This window comes from Nerophis ophidion, linkage group LG05 (assembly GCF_033978795.1).
Source record: "Nerophis ophidion isolate RoL-2023_Sa linkage group LG05, RoL_Noph_v1.0, whole genome shotgun sequence".
Taxonomy (NCBI): domain Eukaryota; kingdom Metazoa; phylum Chordata; class Actinopteri; order Syngnathiformes; family Syngnathidae; genus Nerophis; species Nerophis ophidion.
Window position 1 is genome coordinate 67,647,121 of NC_084615.1, and position 19,122 is coordinate 67,666,242.

The following is a 19,122-nucleotide window of genomic DNA, read 5'->3' on the forward strand; positions in this document are numbered from 1 at the left end:
AGCAGGGGCGTCCATGATAACGTTGTTAGGATGACAACAAATATTACTCCAAAACCTGTATGGACTTTTCAGCATTAATGGTGCCTTCACAGATGTGTAAGTTACCCATGCCTTGGGCACTAATGCACCCCCATACCATCACAGATGCTGGCTTTTGAACTTTGCACCTATAACAATCCGAATGGTTATTTTCCTCTTTATTCTGGAGGACACCACATCCTCTGTTTCCGAATATAATTTGAAATGTGGACTCGTCAGACCATAGAACACCTTTCCACTTTGCATCAGTCTATCTTAGCTCGGGCCCAGCCGGTGTGTTTCAGGATATTGTTGATAAATGGGTTTGGCTTTGCATAGTAGAGTTTAAACTTGCACTTACAGATGTAGCGACCAATTGTAGTTACTGACAGTGGTTTTATGAAGTGTTCCTGAGCCCATGTGGTGATATCCTTTACACACTGATGTCGGTTTTTGATACAGTACCGCCTAAGGGATCAAAAGTCCGTTATATCATCGCTTACGTGCCGTGATTTCTCCAGATTCTCTGAACTTTTTGATGATTTTACGGACCGTAGATGGTAAAATCCCTAAATTCCTTGCAATAGCTCGTCAAGAAATGGTGTTCTAAAACTGTTTGACAATTTGCTTACAAAGTGGTGACCATCACCCCATTCTTGTTTGTGACTTACTTAGCATTTCATGGAAGCTGCTTTTATACCCAATCATGGCACCCACCTGTTCCCAATTAGCCAGCACACCTGTGGGATGTTCCAAATAAGTGTTTGATGAGCATTCCTCAACTTTATCAGTATTTATTGACACCTTTCCCAACTTATTTGTCACGTGTTGCTGGCATTAAATTTTAAAGTTAATGATTGTTTGTAAAAAAAAAAAAAATGTTTATCAGTTTGAACATCAAATATGTTGTCTTTGAAGCATATTTAACTGAATATGGGCTGAAAAGGATTTGCAAATCATTGTATTCCGTTTATATTTACATCTAACACAATTTCCCAACTCATATGGAAACGGAGTTTGTACGTTAGGTCAATTGGATACTTTGAATTGTTGTGAATGTGAGTGGAATGTTTGTTTGGGTACCACAGATCTCTAACAGGATAAGCAATAGAACATAAATGGATTAGTTAACACATGACAGAAGTTCTATTGATAACAATGTGCTGTCTGTCTCCTAGCTCTGGTTTGTTTATTAGTATCTAGTATTACATGCTCATGTGAAGGCATTGATCCTGTTAAAAGGGTAGTTGCGGACTCTTGCAAAAACAAATGCTAATTTCAGTGTTTATTTGTTCACAGTACAGCGATCAATTAAAACCACCAGAGGCTGTCTGCGGAAGACTTCCCGCTGAAAGTGGTTTGCCGTGTTGGTTTTAAAGCTCTGAGGATCTATATTTTTAATAAGGTACTGCGCCGATGCACCCAATGCACTTGATATTAGCCAAGCCTGAGGGTTGCGTTCAGCTCTCAGCCCCAGACATAATGTGACGCTATGCTCCATGGACATTGTACCCAAAGCATTACAAAGGCAAGGTTCCGCCCAATTCAGATGCATTGCAATTTATATTCCGACTAATATTGGGGAATTAACGCATTAATGAAAACCAACACGTCTCATCCAACCTGATGGAGCTTGACAGGTGCTGCAAAGAGGAATGGGTGAAACTGCCCAAAGATAGGTTTGCCAAGCTTGCGGCATCCTATTCAAAAAAATTGAGGCTGTAAACTTTTCACATTATCATTATGTTTAGAAATTTGAGGACAAAAAATTATTTATTCCATTTTGAAATAATGGCTGTACCATAAAAAATGTGGAAAAAGTGAAAAGTTGTAAATACTTTCAGGATGCACTGTATCTGGAGAAATCACTACACGTTATTACGGACTTTTGATCCCTCAGGCGATACTGCATCAAAAACCGACATCAGTGTGTAAAGGATATCACCACATGGGCTCAGGAACACTTCATAAAACCACTGTCAGTAACTACAGTTGGTCGATACATCTGTAAGTGCAAGTTAAAACCCATTATTCAACAATGTCCTGAAACGCGGGCCCGAGCTCACCCAAAATGGACTGATGCAAATTGGAAAGGTGTTCTGTGGTCTGACGAGTCCACATTTCAAATTATATTTGGAAACAGAGGACGTGGTGTCCTCCAGAACAAACAGGAAAATAACAATTCGAATTGTTATAGGCGCAAAGTTCAAAAGCCAGCATCTGTGATGGTATGGGGGTGTATTAGTGCCGAAGGCATGGGTAACTTACACATCTGTGAAGGCACCATTGATGCTGAAAGTTCCATACAGGTTTTGGAGCAACATATGTTGTCATCCAAGCAACGTTATCATGGACGCCCCTGCTTATTTCAGCAAGACAAGTGTTACAACAGTGTGGCTTCGTAAAAAAAGAGTGCGTGTACTTTCTAGGCCCGCCTGCAGTCCACACCTGTCTCCCATCGAAAATGTGTGGCGCATTATGAAGCGTAAAATACGACAGCGGAGACCCCGAACTGTTGAAGGACTGAAGCTCTACATAAAACAAGAATGGGAAATAATTCCACTTTCAAAGCTTCAACAATTAGTTTCCTCAGTTCCCAAACGTTTATTGAGTGTTGTTAAAAGAAAAGGTGATGTAACACAGTGGTGAACATGCCCTTTCCCAACTACTTTGGCACATGTTGCAGCCATGAAATTCTAAGTTAATTATTACTTGCAAAAAAAAAATGTTTTTATGAGTTTGAACATTAAATACCGTTGTAATGCATTCAATTGAATATGGGTTAAAAAGGATTTGCAAATCATTGTATTCCGTTTATATTTACATCCAACACAATTTCCCAACTCATATGGAAACGGGGTTTGTACAAGAGAGTGCTGGAAGCTGAAGAAGAGAAGTAACGATTAAGTCCAAAACTGTCATAAAGGATCACCATGACACTTTCTTATGCATGAACAAAAGGAGAATGGTTCTTTGGATGGGACACATAAAGACTTTCTACAAGATGTTGAACACTGATGAAAAAGCCCAAAGAGCATCGACAAGTAAGCCACATGTGAAACAAATAGCAGATGTAAAATACAACCATTAATTTATTTCAAAAGACATAAAAACAAGACAGGAATTAAGAGGAAAAGGAAATCAGTGCACGTGGCACCACTAGATTAATTCATTCATGTTCCTCCTGAACAAAACAGCAATCAGTCATTTAAGAGAGATGTATCCCCTCTAATGTGCTGTCCTGGTATATTTCCATTTGTTACTTTATGTCCCATCATCAGGTCACAAGGTGGACAGTAACATTTATATTCTCTGGTGAGGGACATATGGTGAAATATATTGACCTCAATATGATTTTTCATCCAGAAACACACTGGGAGAGAGAGCAAGATTATAGAGAAGGATGGCTGATGGGGGGGAAACAGACCAAAGTGCAATCAATAAGTGTGCAAGTCAAAACATTAAACATTATATGTAGGGAGAGATGTGCTTGTGTGAATTGTTTGGGAGAAAATATGCATGAGTTCCAATGGGGGGATGAGATAAAGCTCCAGGCAAATGTCTACGTACTCCAATATTACACTATCATTCATTGTGTGATGGTAAATATTAAAAATGTATTAACACGGCTTCCATAAAAACCTACTTGTTATGAGCCAAAAGAGTAAATGATCCAATGGTCCTCTTCAAACCATATCTGATCTAATAGTCACGTGTATATGCAGGGTCAGAAGGCAACCTGAACTGTATCTGATCCAGATTTTACATGAAAAAAACATCTGGAAAAAGTGTCAATTTGAGTTTTGTTTAGGATTAAGCATAATTGATTGCAGGATTTAGATTGCATGAATTTGGTTGTAGATAAATTGTCTCTTGAATCATTTCAGCAAATAAAAATCGCACCTAACTAGAGAAGTATAACAATATCGGACTGCCGATGTATCGGCCGATAAATGCTTTAAAATTATTGATATCAAAAAGTAAAATGTATTACTTTTTAAAACGCCGCTGTATGGAGTGTTACACGGCCGTAGGGAGAAGTACAGAGCCCCAATAAACCTTAAAGGCACTGCCTTTGAGTGCCAACCCAATCACATAATATCTACGGCTTTTCACACACACAAGTGAATGCCTCGCATTCTTGGTCAACAGCCATCCAGGTCACACTGAGGGTGGCCGTGTAAACAACTTTAACACTGTTACAAATATGCGCCACACTGTGAACCCACACCGAATAAGAATTACAAACACATTTTGGGAGAACATCAGCACTGTAACACAACATAAACACAACAGAACAAATACCCAGAACCCCTTGCAGCACTAACTATTCCGTGACGCTACAATATACACCCCCGCTGATACATGAAGAACCCATACGAGTAGAAACTCTATGGATGGATAGAAGACTGGATGGCACTCTACTTCCGGTTGAAAGCAGTAAATGGAAGGAAAATGCAGCACCTGCAGTGCCGTTAATAAAGTACATAATAGTAAGCAATTAATTAGCTAAGTTGTTTTATAAGGTGCAGAGTTTAAAGTGTGAGAAAAAAGTAGTCCGGAATTTACGGTACTTTTTCTTTCATAACTTTTAAAAAAAAAGGTCCATGTTAATGTTGAGACCAATATATGTCCTTAGTGGCCCTGCGATGAGGTTGCGACTTGTCCAGGGTGTACCTCGCCTTCCGCCCGATTGTAGCTGAGATAGGCGCCAGTGCCCCCCGCGACCCCGAAAGGGAATAAGCGGTAGAAAATGGATGGGATGGATATGTCCTTAGTTATTTATGTGGTCAGTGTTTCCCATACATTTATGTGTTTGTGGCAGGGGACAACAAAAAAATATGGACTGCCATCCAAAGTTTTCTCATTGCGCCCAATGGGTTGAGTTTTTTCCTGCCCTGATGTGGCATCTGAGCCGAGGATGTCATTGAGGCTTGTGCAGCCCTTTGAGGTATTTGTGATTAAGGGCTGTATAAATAAACTCTGATTGATTGATATACAAATAATATGTGCAAAAAATGCAGGTGCACTGCATACACAAGTCTTGTATATTTCATATATGCCTTCTTTAAAGGCCTACTGAAATGAGATGTTGTTATTTAAACAGGGATAGCAGGTCCATTCTATGTGTCATACTTGATCATTTTGCGATACTGCCATATTTTTGCTAAAAGGATGTAGTAGAGAACATCGACGATAAAGTTCGCAACTTTTGGTCGCTAATAAAAAAGCCTTGCCTTTACCGGAAGTCGCAGACGATGATGTCACCCGTTGAGGGCTCCTCACATCCTCACATTGTTTTTAATGGGAGCCTCCAACAAAAAGAACTATTCGGACCAAGAAAACGACAATTTCCCCATTGATTTGAGCGAGGATGAAAGATTTGTGTTTGAGGTTATTGATAGCGAAGGACTAGAAAAAAAAAAATCAAGTTAAAAAAAAAAAATGATTGCATTGGGACGGATTCAGAGGTTTTTAGACACATTTATTAGGATAATTCTGGGATATCCCTTATCTTTCTATTGTGTTGCTAGTGTTTTAGTGAGTTTAATATTACCTGATAGTCGGAGGGGTTTGTCCACGGGTGTCTTGAGGCTAGTGTCGGATGGAAGTCAACGGCAGCTTTATGGACGGCACAAGCTCAGCTGATCTCGGTAAGTGGCAACTTTTTACCACAATTTTCTCACCGAAAACTGCTGGTTGACATTTGGTCGGGATCCATGTTCGCTTGACCGCTCTGATCCATAGGAAAGCTTCACCTCCGGGAATTTTAAACAAGGAATCACCGTGTGTTTGTGTGGCTAAAGGCTAAAGCTTCCCAACTCCATCTTTCTACTTTGACTTCTCCATTATTAATTGAACAAATTGCAAAAGATTCAGCAACACAGATGTGCAGAATGTGTAATTATGCGAATAAAGCAGACGACTTTTAGCTGTGTGTGTGCGCAGCGCTAATATTTCCTAACAGTCCGTGCTGTCACGCGTACACGTTATTATTCCGCGACGTTTTCAACAAGAAACTCCCGGGAAATTTAAAATTGCAATTTATTAAACTAAAAAGGCCGTATTGGCAAGTGTTGCAATGTTAATATTTCATCATTGATGTATAAACTATCAGACTGCGTGGTCGGTAGTAGTGGGTTTCAGTAGACCTTTAATATCGTAAGCAACAACTCAACGATAAGCGGTACGTTTTGTCTGCAGGTTGATTAGACCGATAACAAGAGTGTTGTGCTCTTATGTCTGCATTGTATAAATCTCCCTTCAGCAGCAAGGGAAGTTAGAATGTTTCATCAAGGCTCAGATCTCCTCAGAGCCTCTAACTCCTCCTGAATATTAGATTTTTATTGCACCCCCTAACCAAAGTATGATTGTATTTTACAACACACTAAACAAGTGGAAGGAGTAATGAATACAAAACCACCAGACCGGAGGAAATACTTCTTATGATGAAGAAGTCATCTGCTAACGAGTGGTAAACGGGCAGATGAAACAATCTCGATAAACAAAAAAAAGGCGCGGGGAGAAATTATAATCAATAGAGGCGTACTCGCGGGAAGATACGGGGATGTTGATTCACAATGACTTATCTGACATCTCTGCTTGGACTACACAGTAATTATTTACCAGGCACAAAGCTGTAAGACCAGCATTTGCATCCCCTCCTCTGTATGGCCCACCAATATCAGCATCTATCTCACTCACTATCAGCCACATTAGCTCCCCTATTCTCCATGTTTTTCTCACAGTGGATGTAAATCACATTGTGACTCATTGCCTTTATTATTCCAAAGGCACAGACTATTTGCTCCAAATAAAGCTGCAGTCCACAGAATTCAGAGAAAACGTGATGGACTTGCTTACACTTCTATTAGTGGGAACAGAGATGCAGGTTAAAGCACTGAGCAATGTTCAGATGTCCAGTGTTGGAACATTGTAGCACATGAGGTCTACGGAGGTCAGTGGCACAATTATTGAGCCAGAAAACGAGTTGCTAAGCGAGAAGCACACATGATTCGAGCACAAAAAGTGCTGAGGTCTGTGGTTGACTGTGGGCAGTTGGTGAGAGAATACATATGGTTGCATCAAGCATTTTGCTCCTGGCTATTCTTCAGATCCTCCATAAGTGATTTAACGGTACCTAAACACTCCTCACAGCCCTTCACCTTTTCTGACCCACAATCCTGACTCTACTTTCTAGCTCAAGGGGACCTATGATGAGTTTTTTTCTTTTTTGACTTATAAATGCTGTTACAATATTGGATACTTGTATCAAATAATGAAAAAGTGTCAAATCGTAAAGTTTTTGCATTTGGGTATGAGCTTGCACAGAGTTTTTGGATGCCTCTAGCACAGGGTTCACCAACCTTTTTGAAACCAAGAGCTACTTCTTGGGTACTGATTAATGCGAAGGGCTACCAGTTTGATACACACTTAAATAAATTGCCATAAATGGCCAATTTGCTCAATTTACCTTTAATAAATAAATCTATATAGATATAAAAAATGGGTATTTCTGTCTGTCATTGCGTCGTACATTTTTTTTCCTTTACGGAAGGTTTTTTTGTAGAGAATAAATGATGAAAAAAACACCTAATTGAACGGTTTAAAAAAAGAGAAAACACGAAAAAAATGTAAATACAATTTTGAAACATAGTTTATCTTAAATTTCAACTCTTTAAAAATCAAAATTCAACAGAAAAAAATGAAGAGAAAGACTAGCTAGTTCGAATCTTTTTGAAAAAATTTTTAAAAAGAATTTATGGAACATCATTAGTATTTTTCCTGATTAAGATTAATTTTAGAATTTTGATGACATCTTTTAAATAGGTTGAAATCAAATCTGCACTTTGCTAGAATTTATAAAAAAAATTGGTCCAGGCTATGTTTCTAACAAAGGCAAATCATTATTTTTTCTAGATTTTCCAGAACAAAAATGTTAAAAGAAATTCAAAAGACTTTGAAATAAGATTTAAATTTGATTATACAGATTTTCTAGATTTGCCAGAATATTTTTATTTTATTTTAATTATAATAAGTTTGAAAAAATATTTCACAAATATTATTCGTCGATAAAACAGAAGCTAAAATGAAGAATTAAATTAAAATGGATTTATTATTCTTTACAATTAAAAAAAAACTTGAACATTGATTTAAATTGTCAGGAAAGAAAAGGAATGACGTTAAAAGGTAAAAAACGTATATGTCTTTAAAAATCCTAGAATCATTTTTAAGGTTGTATTTTTTCTCTAAAATTGTCTTTCTGAACGTTATAAGAAGCAAAGTAAAAAAATAAATGAATTTATCTAAACAAGTGAAGACCAAGTCTTTAAAATATTTTCTTGGATTTTCAAATTCTATTCGAGTTTTGTTTCTCTTAGAATTAAAAATGTCGAGCGAAGCGAGACCAGCTTGCTAGTGTATAAATAAAATGTAAAAAATAGAGGCAGCTCACTGGTAAGTGCTGCTATTTGAGCGTTGGTGACCCCTGCTCTAGCAGCTGTGTTTGTAGTCTTTTTTTTCTTTACAGTGTGACAACACAGTGAGATGGATGTACTCATTCAGACATTTAGTATAAGCTATTCGCCAGAGGGGGAGGAGTTCAGGCTGTGGCAATGTGTGTTATTCCTTCTTGTTTCATGCTCTATCGCCTTCTCTGATCTTTATAAAATAAAAATATCCATGTTGCAGCCCTTTGAGACACTTGTGATTTAGGGCTATATAAATAAACATTGATTGATTGATTGATGTTTGTTTTTCAATGACATTTTACTCTAGACTGTTTTGTCAAGATAAACCACTGCGCAATTGGATTAGCCACTAAACTCCAATGGAAAAAGACGGCACCCTTGTGACATTTCTACTTGCTTTAAAGCACCATAAGGGAAGGTAGAGGAAAACATTATTTTATCATCTAATCCCAGTATGCACATAATAACACAGACACGCAGTGACATACTGTAAATGCTGCTAAAAGCAGCTTTTTAATGCAGCTCTGTATCGATCTGAGAGTGGGCAGGTGTGCCTAATGTTGTGACCGAGTGAATTTATATCTTGTTCATGACGTCTATTTTCACCGTGTTTGGAACAAAATTGTCACGTCGGGGTTGCATGTTTCTGCGGGGTCGTTCTGCATCCCAGGATGCAGACGGACAACTCCGGACAAAGCGTGAAGGTATGATATGATTTATTTGTCATAATTCGTACAAACATGCAGGAAACAAACAAAAGGGATGCATGGCAATCGCACCAGGAAGCTAAGGATGAAACCTAGCACAGGAATCATTAATCACGAAACAGGAATAAATAAACTGTTGCAGACTGAAGCCAGACAGTGTGTGGCGAGCAACGTGAATAAATAACTCTCTGATTAGTGCCCAGCAGCAGGTGAGCATCCCGGACACTAATCAGAGGCAGGCGATACCAATTTGCACCCATGGCAACCAAAACAAACCCAGGGGTGCACAAAACAGGAATTGAGGGAGTCCAAAACCAAACAGAACATGATTCCAGCAACGGATCATGACAAAAAATAGTGGTGATGTTCCTCTTCAAGATGTATTACATTAGATAGTACTTTATTGATCCCTGAGGGAAAATTACATTTGTTTAGCAGTGTGCATTTTCAAAAGACACATTTATACTTTTGGAGAGGGTGGGCGTGGTTTCATTTGCAATCTGGGAACGCCTCCAGAAATACTCAAAAAACAGTTTATAAACGTGACAGTGGAGCAATTTTTTTTGCGAAATCTACACTTAAAGGGGAACATTATCACAATTTCAAAAGGGTTAAAAACAATAAAAATCAGTTCCCAGTGACTTGTTGTATTTTTTTTATTTTTTTTCAAAATTTTACTGGTCCCGGAATATCCCTAAATAAAGCTTTAAAATGCCTTATTTTCGCTATCTTCGAAACCACTATCCATTTCCCTGTGACGTCATACAGGGCTGCCAATACAAACAACACGGCGGTTACCACAGCAAGATATAGCGACATTAGCTCGGATTCAGACTCGGATTTCAGCGGCTTAAGCGATTCAACAGATTAAGCATGTATTGAAACAGATGGTCGGAGTATGGAGGCAGATAGCGAAAACGAAATTGAAGAAGAAATTGAAGCTATTGAGCGAATAGCTATTGATGCTATTTGGCCATAGCGTGGGTGTACCTAATGAAGTGGCCCATAGCATGGCTGCCTTATTAGCATCGCCGGTAAAATGTGCAGACCAAACGATCAGGACTTTCACATCTTGTGACACTGGAGCAACTTAAATCCGTCGATTGGTAAGTGTTTGTTTCGCATTAAATGTGGGTATCTAGTTTCAAATGTACATACAGCTAGCGTAAATAGCATGTTAGCATCGATTAGCTGGTAGTCATGCCGTGACCAAATATGTCTGATTAACACACAAGTCAACAACATCAACAAAACTCACCTTTGTGATTTCATTGACTTAATCGTTGCAAATGCATCTGCAGGTTATCCATACATCTCTGTGCCATGTCTGTCTTAGCATTGCCGGTCAAATGTGAAGACACTCTGGTACATTCAATGGGGGTCTGGCGGCAGATTTCTTGCCAGTGGTGCAACTTGAATCCCTCCCTGTTAGTGTTGTTACACCCTCCGACAACACACCGACGAGGCATGATGTCTCCAAGGTTCCAAAAAATAGTCGAAAAAAACGGAAAATAACAGAGCTGAGACCCGGTGTTTGTAATGTGAAAATGAATATGGCGGGTGTGTTACCTCGGTGACGTCACGTTCTGACGTCATCGCTAAAAGACCGATAAAGAGAAAGGCGTTTAATTTGCCAAAATTCACCCATTTAGAGTTCGGAAATTGGTTAAAAAAATACATGGTCTTTTTTCTGCAACATCAAGGTATATATTGACGCTTGCATAGGTTTGGTGATAATGTTCCCCTTTAAACATATCCAGTAAATATTATCTAGGCCACAAAGAAGTGTATTAAATGTCAAATAAAATCATAAGAGGTCCTGTCTAACTTCACACCATCTTTCAAACTCAACCCACTGCTGCCCCATTGTGACACATATGCTGCGCTGTTTCCCCCTGTGGGGAGGCGGGAGTACTGCATACAAGAGCAACCCTAGTTTACATGGTTTTATCAAGCCTGTTTGGGTGATGTTCGGCCGGCCAAATGAAAAGCTTTGGCGGGCCGGACGTGGTAGGACTGATCTAGGATGTTGTTTTGTGGTGAAAGTCACCCAAAACAGATAGCTGGTGCCTCAATGTCCAAAGTGCACACTAAAAGCAAGAAAGCTAAAAAAAAAAGCCTACAAAACATTTCTGTGAATGCTGACTCAGCATGAGGGGGCGTGGTGAGGAGGGGTTAATTTGCATCTAACAAAATGAGCTGTTTGGAAAGGGAACAAAAAGATGGCTTCCAAACAGGTCTAGAAAGCAATATCAATGCAATGTTTGTTTTACCAAAGAAGCATTATTACTAGAGATGTCCGATAATATCGGCTGTCTGATATTATCAGCCGATAAATGCTTTATAATGTAATATTGGAAATTATCGGTAACGGTTTCAAAAAGTAAAATGTATGACTTTTTAAAACGCAGCTGTACGGAGTGGTACACGGACATAGGGAGAAGTATAGAGCAGTTGCATGAATACAAGGCATACTTGGTCAACAGCTGCGATGAGGTGGCGACTTGTCCAAGGTGTAAACCGCCTTCCGCCCGATTGTAGCTGAGATAGGCACCAGCACCCCCCGCGACCTCACAGGGAATAAGCGGTAGAAAATTGATTGATGGACTTGGTCAACAGCTATACAGGTCACACTGAGGGTGGCTGTATAAACAACTTTAACACTGTTACAAATATGCGCCACACTGTGAACCCACACCAAACGAGAATGACAAACACATATTGGGAAAACATCCTCACCGTAACACAACATAAACACAACAGAACAAATAGACCGGAAACCCTTGCAGCACTAACTCTTCCAGGACGCTACAATATACACCTCCGCTACCCCCCCTCCCTCCCCATTCAACCCCACGACCGCCCAACCACACCCACCTCAACCTCCTCATGCTCTCTCAGGGAGAGCATGTCCCAAATTCCAAGCTCCTGTTTTGAGGCATGTTAAAAAAAATAATGCACTTTGTGACTTCAATAATAAATATGGCAGTGCCATGTTGGCATTTTTTTCCATAAGTTCAGTTGATTTATTTTGAAAAACCTATTTCCTCTGTTTAATGCATCCAATGGGGCATCACAACAAAATTAGGCATAATAACGTGTTTATTCCACAACTGTATATATCGATATCGGTTGATATCGTAATCAGTAATTACAAGTTGGACAACATCGGAATATCGGATATCGGACATCTCTAATTAATACATATTATAAAGACCAAAATTAAGTGTTTTTAAAAATAAAAATAAAAAAAGATTCAGAATTTGATGTTGCCGATACAATTAAGGGACTATATTTTTATAGAACGAAATGACTCAAAACAATTCAGTGAGTTGATATCGATTCAGTAACTTTTTAGCCAAAACATGTAACCATTGTGACTGTCAATCAATCAATGTTTATTTATGTTGCCCTAAATCACATGTGTCTCAAAGGGCTGCACAAGCCACAACGACATCCTCGGTTCAGATCCCACATCAGAGCGAGGAAAAACTCAACCCAGTGGGATGACAATGAGAAACTTTGGAGAGGACCCCCTCTCTGGGGGGACCGGTGCAATGGACGTCGAATGGATCTAGCATAATATCGTCAAAGTCCAGTCCATAGTGGGGCGTTGAAAAAAATAATTTGATACTGGACACTGCCGGTGAAGTTTCCTATATTCATGTTATTACTAGAAAGGGAAATACCGTACATTACCGTGGTTAAAATCACGCATGGTAATAACAGCAACGTACGGATATATATTGTCCTGCTCATTAATCATGTCACGTGTTTCCTTCCATGCAGACTCCTCCTTAGCGAAGGGATGTACTCAATGTCCGCCCTGAGATCGGTAGGTCGTGAGTTCAAATCCCGGCCGAGTCATACCAAAGACTATAAAAATGGAACCCATTACCTCCCTGCTTAGCACTCAGCATTAAGGGTTGGAATTGGGGGTAAAATCACCATAAATGATTCCCGGGCGCAGCACCGCTGCTGCTCACAGCTCCCTTCACCTCCCAGGGGGTGATCAAGGATGATGGGTCAAATGCAGCGAATAATTCCGCCACATCTAGTATATGTGTGACAATCATTGATACTTTAACTTTAATCAACATAATTATACACTGCAGATATCTGAGAAGATAAAATGGCTTTAACTCCAAAGTCAGCTATTCCACATTTTCAGAGCGGGAGTTTAAAATCATCTTATTGTCTGTGCACCATGCTTGTTTAACAAGGGCAGCCGTTCCTCCTATTCATCTTATTTTTCCAAATACTGAATATTTGCCGGTATTATTACTGGAAGAGTTAGCCTTCTTAGGCTAAGCATGCGCTGGACAGAGTCTATGTTCAGCTTCAGCCCGTCTGCAGGACTTCTGTTTCGGCTTTTTGTCGTCTGTTGCCCTGTCTGCAGCGGCATTTCACATTTACACACACATTCACACACTGACAGAGGTAGGTAGAGTAGCCAGATATTGCACTCAAGTAAGAGTACTGTTACTTTAGAGATGTATTACTCAAGTAAAAGTAAGTAGTCACCCAAATATTTACTTGAGTAAAAGTAAAAAGTATGTTTTGAAAAAAACTACTCAAGTACTGAGTAACTGATGAGTAACCTGTTGCCCAAAAACATAAAAATAGCAATGGACAAATTCAAAGCCAGGAATATCTCTTAAGCAACTTAAAAAATAATATACATGAAATAATATATATTTGGTTTTGCACTGTATTGAAAAAAAATGTGAAAATGAATTTTACCTTTGCAACCTCATTATACTATTGGCTAAATGTTATATTCATAAATGTAAGTTTCTCAATACCCGACCTGTTTTTTGTGCCTTTAAAAAAGCTTTAGAACTCGACATTAAAACACTCTACTTCTAACAACCAAAAAGCTGTGAAAACGATGATGCTGTGTTCCAAATTTAAGTTATTTACTGAGATTGAGTGAGCCTACGGCTTTGCACTTTGTTTATTTTATATGCATATATTTTTTGCATTCTATTTTAGTTACTTTGAATTTACAACCCTCTCGCGCTGTTTTGTACACTGTTTTGTACTGTTTTTGTACTTTGATTATTATTTTCAACTGTTAGTAAATGTTGAAATGTATAGATTAAGGTTTATAAAAAAAAAAGTGTGCTGTTAATCGTGTCACCATCTGGCTCTGTTTGATTCGTGAAACGGAGCCAAACGTCACCAGTGATTGCATTTGATTGGTGAAACGCAGGCATGTGATAGATCCTACTTTGAAGGTCTGTCTGACAAACCAAACCAAACAAAGCGTGCATTAACAGATCAATAAAAATCAGTAGCGAGTAGCAAGCTGAATGTAGATAAATGGAGCGGAGTAAAAGTAGCGTTTCTTCTCTATAAATATACTCAAGTAAAAGTAAAAGTATGTTGCATTAAAACTACTCTTAGAAGTACAATTCATCCCAAAAGTTACTCAAGTAGATGTAACGCAGTAAATGTATCGCGTTACTACCACCTCTGCACACTGATGGAGGGAGCTGCCATGCAAGGCCATAACCACGACCCATCAGGAGCAAGGGTGAAGTGTCTTTCTTAAGGACACAAAAGGATGTGACTAGGTTGGTAGACGGTGGGGATTGAACTAGGAACTCTCAGGTTGCTAGCACGGCCACTCTCCCAACCGCGCCACACCATCCCCAAAGTTTGAAATTGCTGCTCTTTCTCAGCTTTATTAAGGTCACCCAGTCATAAAAGAAAAAGAAAAAAAAAGTTTTCAGAGTATGCCCTTCAATCTCTACACAAGAAGTAGGAAAAGATTTAAAGGTTGACTTGGACAACTCTGTGATGTCATCCTCTGGGGTGCGGAATCTTGGATCTTTTCTCGCAACGCATACAATTTAATTATTTAAAAAGTGCTAAAAATGACTTTGTATAGTCTGCTGTTTTCAAAGCCATCCATCATCGCGGGGACAGCAGCCTAAGCAGAGAAGCCTAGACTTCCCTCTCTTCAGCCACTTCGTCCAGCCCCTCCCGGGGGATCCCGAGGCGTTCCCAGGAAACCCATTTCGGCCGCTTGTAATTGTGATCTTGTCCTTTCCGTCATAACCAAAAGCTCATGACCATAGGTGAGGATGGGAACGTAGATCGACCGGTATATTGAGAGCTTTGCCTTCCGGCTCAGCTCCTTCTTCACTACAACAGATTGATACAGCGTACGCATTACTGAAGATGCCGCACCGATCTCACGATCCACACTTAAAGCTTAAAGTTCTTAAAGCCAATGTTTTCTTTTCTGGTATCAATACAATCTATTAATTACCTTTTTAATCAATGTTAGATCAATATATATCTTCTGAAAGGCCAACTAGCCGAGCACAGATCCATTTTCTTTGATTTAGGGAATATAAATTGATCTATTGATACATCAATCAATTGATACACCCCTACAAGTAAGTTTTAGTTGTAGGGGTTTCTTTGTTGCAACTTTTTTGTGGCCTTTTTGCCACACTTTTTGACAATGTCTATTTTGTTTCTACATACATTTTGGATTTGACTAGTCTTGTACTCGGTTTTTTTTTGGGACTTTTGCCATTTCAGCTTTGCTGGATTTATCAATAAATGTTTTTGTTTTTAAACCATAAACCACCTGCCTATCATCTTGGCTTCCTGCCACACACTACCTGACATGTACAAACGCTGTTTCCATATGAGTTGGGAAATTGTGTTAGATGTAAATATAAACGGAATACAATGATTTGCAAATCATTTTCAACCCATATTTAGTTGAATATGCTACAAGGACAACATATTTGATGTTCAAACTGATGAACTTTTTTTTTTTGCAAATAATCATTAACTTTAGAATTTGATGCCAGCAACACGTGACAAAGACGTTGGGAAGTGTAGCAATAAATACTGATAAAGTTGAGGAATGGTCATCAAACACTTATTTGGAACATCCCACAGGTGTGCAGGCTAATTGGGAACAGGTGGGTGCCATGATTAGGTATAAAACAGCTTCCCAAAAACTGCTCAGTCTTTCACAAGAAAGGATGGGGCGAGGTACACCCCTTTGTCCACAACTGTGTGACCAAATAGTCAAACAGTTTAAGAACAACGTTTCTCAAAGTGTAATTGCAAGAAATTTAGGGATTTCAACATCTACGGTCCATAACATCATCAAAATGTTCAGAGAATCTGGAGAAATCACTCCACGTAAGTGGCATGGCCGGAAACCAACATTGAATGACCGTGACTTTTGATCCCTCAGACGGCACTGTATCAAACACCGACATCAATCTCTAAAGGATATCACCACATGGGCTCAGGAACACTTCAGAAAACCACTGTCGCTAAATACAGTTCATCACTACATATGTAAGTGCAAGTTAAAGCTCTACTATGCAAAGCGAAAGCCATTTATGAATAACGTCCAGAAACGCCACCGACTTCTATGGGCCCGAGATCATCTAAAATGGACTGAGGCAAAGTGGAAAAGTGTTCTGTGGTCTGACGAGTCCACATTTCAAATTGTTTTGGAAATATTCAACATTGTGTCATCCGGACCAAGGGGGAAGCGAACCATCCAGACTGTTATCGACGCAAAGTTCAAAAGCCGGTGTATTAGTGCCCAAGGCATGGGTAACTTACACATCTGTGAAGGCACCATTAATGCTGAAAGGTACATACAGGTTTTGGAAAAACATATGCTCCCATCAGCAAGACAATGCCAAGCCACATTCAGCACGTGTTACAACAGCTTGGCTTCGTAAAAAAAGAGTGCAGGTACTTTCCTGGTCCGCCTGCAGTCCAGACTTGTCCCCCATCAAAAATGTGTGGCGCATTACGAAGCGTAAAATACGACAGCGGAGACCCCGAACTGTTGAACGACTGAAGCTCTACACAAAACAAGAATGGTAAAGAATTCCACTTTCAAAGCTTCAACAATTAGTTTCCTCAGTTCCCAAACGTTTATTGAGTGTTGTTAAAAGAAAAGGTGATGTAACACAGTGGTGAACATGACCTTTCCCAAATATTTTGGCACGTGTTGCAGCCAAGAAATTCTAAGTCTAAATATTATTTGCAAAAAAATAAAAAATAAAGTTTATGAGTTTGAAGATCAAATATCTTGTCTTTGTAGTGTATTCAATTGAATATGGGTTGAAAAGGATTTGCAAATCATTGTATTCCGTTTATATTTATATCTAACACAATTTTGCCGATTGTATGTGCCGGCAAGAAATCTGCGTTCAAAGGATTTCGGCTTATTAGTGATTCCCAGGGCCCAAAAACAGTCTGCGGGCTATAGAGTGTTTTCTATTCGGGCTCCAGTACTCTGGAATGCCTTCCCGGTAACAGTTCGAGATGCCACCTCAGTAGAAGCATTTAAGTCTCATCTTAAAACTTATTTGTATACTCTAGCCTTTAAATAGACACCCTTTTTAAACCAGTTGATCTGCCGTTTCTTTTGTTTTTCTCCTCTGTCCTCCTCTCCCTTGTGGAGGAGGTCCGCTCCGGTGGCCATGGATGAAGTACTGGCTGTCCAAAATCGGGACCCAGGATGGACCGCTCGTCCAGAGTCGGGACCCAAGATGAACCGCTCGCCTGTGTATCGGTTGGGGACATCTCTGTGCTGCTGATTTGCCTCAGCTTGGACTCCTGCTACTATATTGGATCCACTTTGGACTTGATTTTCACGGTTACGTTAGATCCACTATGGATTGGACTTTCACAATTTCATGTTAGATCCACTCGACATCCATTGCTTTTGGTCCCCTGGGGTGGTGTCCGGGGGGGGGGGGGGGTTGGGGGTTTCTCATAGTCATCATGGTCGACGTCCCACTGGGGTGAGTTTTTCCTTGCCCCTATGTGGGCCCTACCGAGGATGTCGTTGTGGTTTGTGCAGCCCTTTGAGGCACTTGTGATTCAGGGCTATATAAATAAACATTGATTGATTGACAATTTCCCAACTCAAATGAAAACAGAGTTCGTATATCTCATTAATATTAGATTCATTTTAAAGTTCAAAACAAGTCAAGGGTTAGTAAAACAAAAAAACTAACAAAAAAAACCTTACAGTACAAGGGGAATTCATATGGCCCCATTAGTCGCTGTTTACATGACACATGAAACGTGACAAATTGAAGGAGTGCACTTTAACCACCAAACGGCAATAGAGTTTTGAATATCTTAAAATGTGTTTTGTGGATATTCCAATTTTGACCAAAGCGTCAGTTGCTATAACGGCCTTCTTTCATCTCCTTAATATTGCTAAAATTCGCTCCATTTTGTCCACTAACGACGCCGAGATCATTATCCGTCTCGTCTCGGTATAGCTCGGTTGGTAGAGTGGCCGTGCCAGCAACTTGAGGGTTGCAGGTTCGATTCCCGCATCCACCATCCTAGTCACTGCCGTTGTGTCCTTGGGCAAGACACTTTACCCACGTGCTCCCAGTGCCACCCACACTGGTTTAAATGTAACTTAGATATTGGGTTTCACTATGTAAAGCGCTTTGAGTCACTAGAGAAAAGCGCTATATAAATATAATTCACACTAATTCACTTGAATACGGTCCTCTCCAAGGTTTCTCATAGTCATCATTGTCACTGTCACCGACATCCCACTGGGGTGAGTTTTCCTTGCCCTTATGTGGGCTTTGCCGAGGATGTCGTTGTGGTTTGTGCAGCCCTTTGAGACACTAGTGATTTAGGGCTATATAAATAAACATTGATTGATTGATACTTTCCATCATTTTCAGCAGACTGCATTGCAAAACGATTAACCCCCCCTCTCTTCCTCGCGTTGAGGCCCTATACACAGCTTAAACGAACCCACTTCACATGATGCCACTGACACAAGGGAGCAGATTTAGAGTTGAGGAGCAACAGTGCTTGAGGGAATAATACGAAGGAGAGCCGTGAAGAAAGTGCTGAGCGAAGAGGCGTATTAAAGGGTGTAGACCTGA

The 19,122-nt window shown here is 39.7% G+C and overlaps 1 protein-coding gene across 6 annotated transcripts in view; it reads right to left on the bottom strand.

The window, feature by feature from the left end:
* The window catches only part of syce3 (synaptonemal complex central element protein 3), an 89,357-nt gene that overhangs the window by 52,892 nt on the left and 17,343 nt on the right, over positions 1-19,122 (bottom strand). The window lies entirely within an intron of this gene.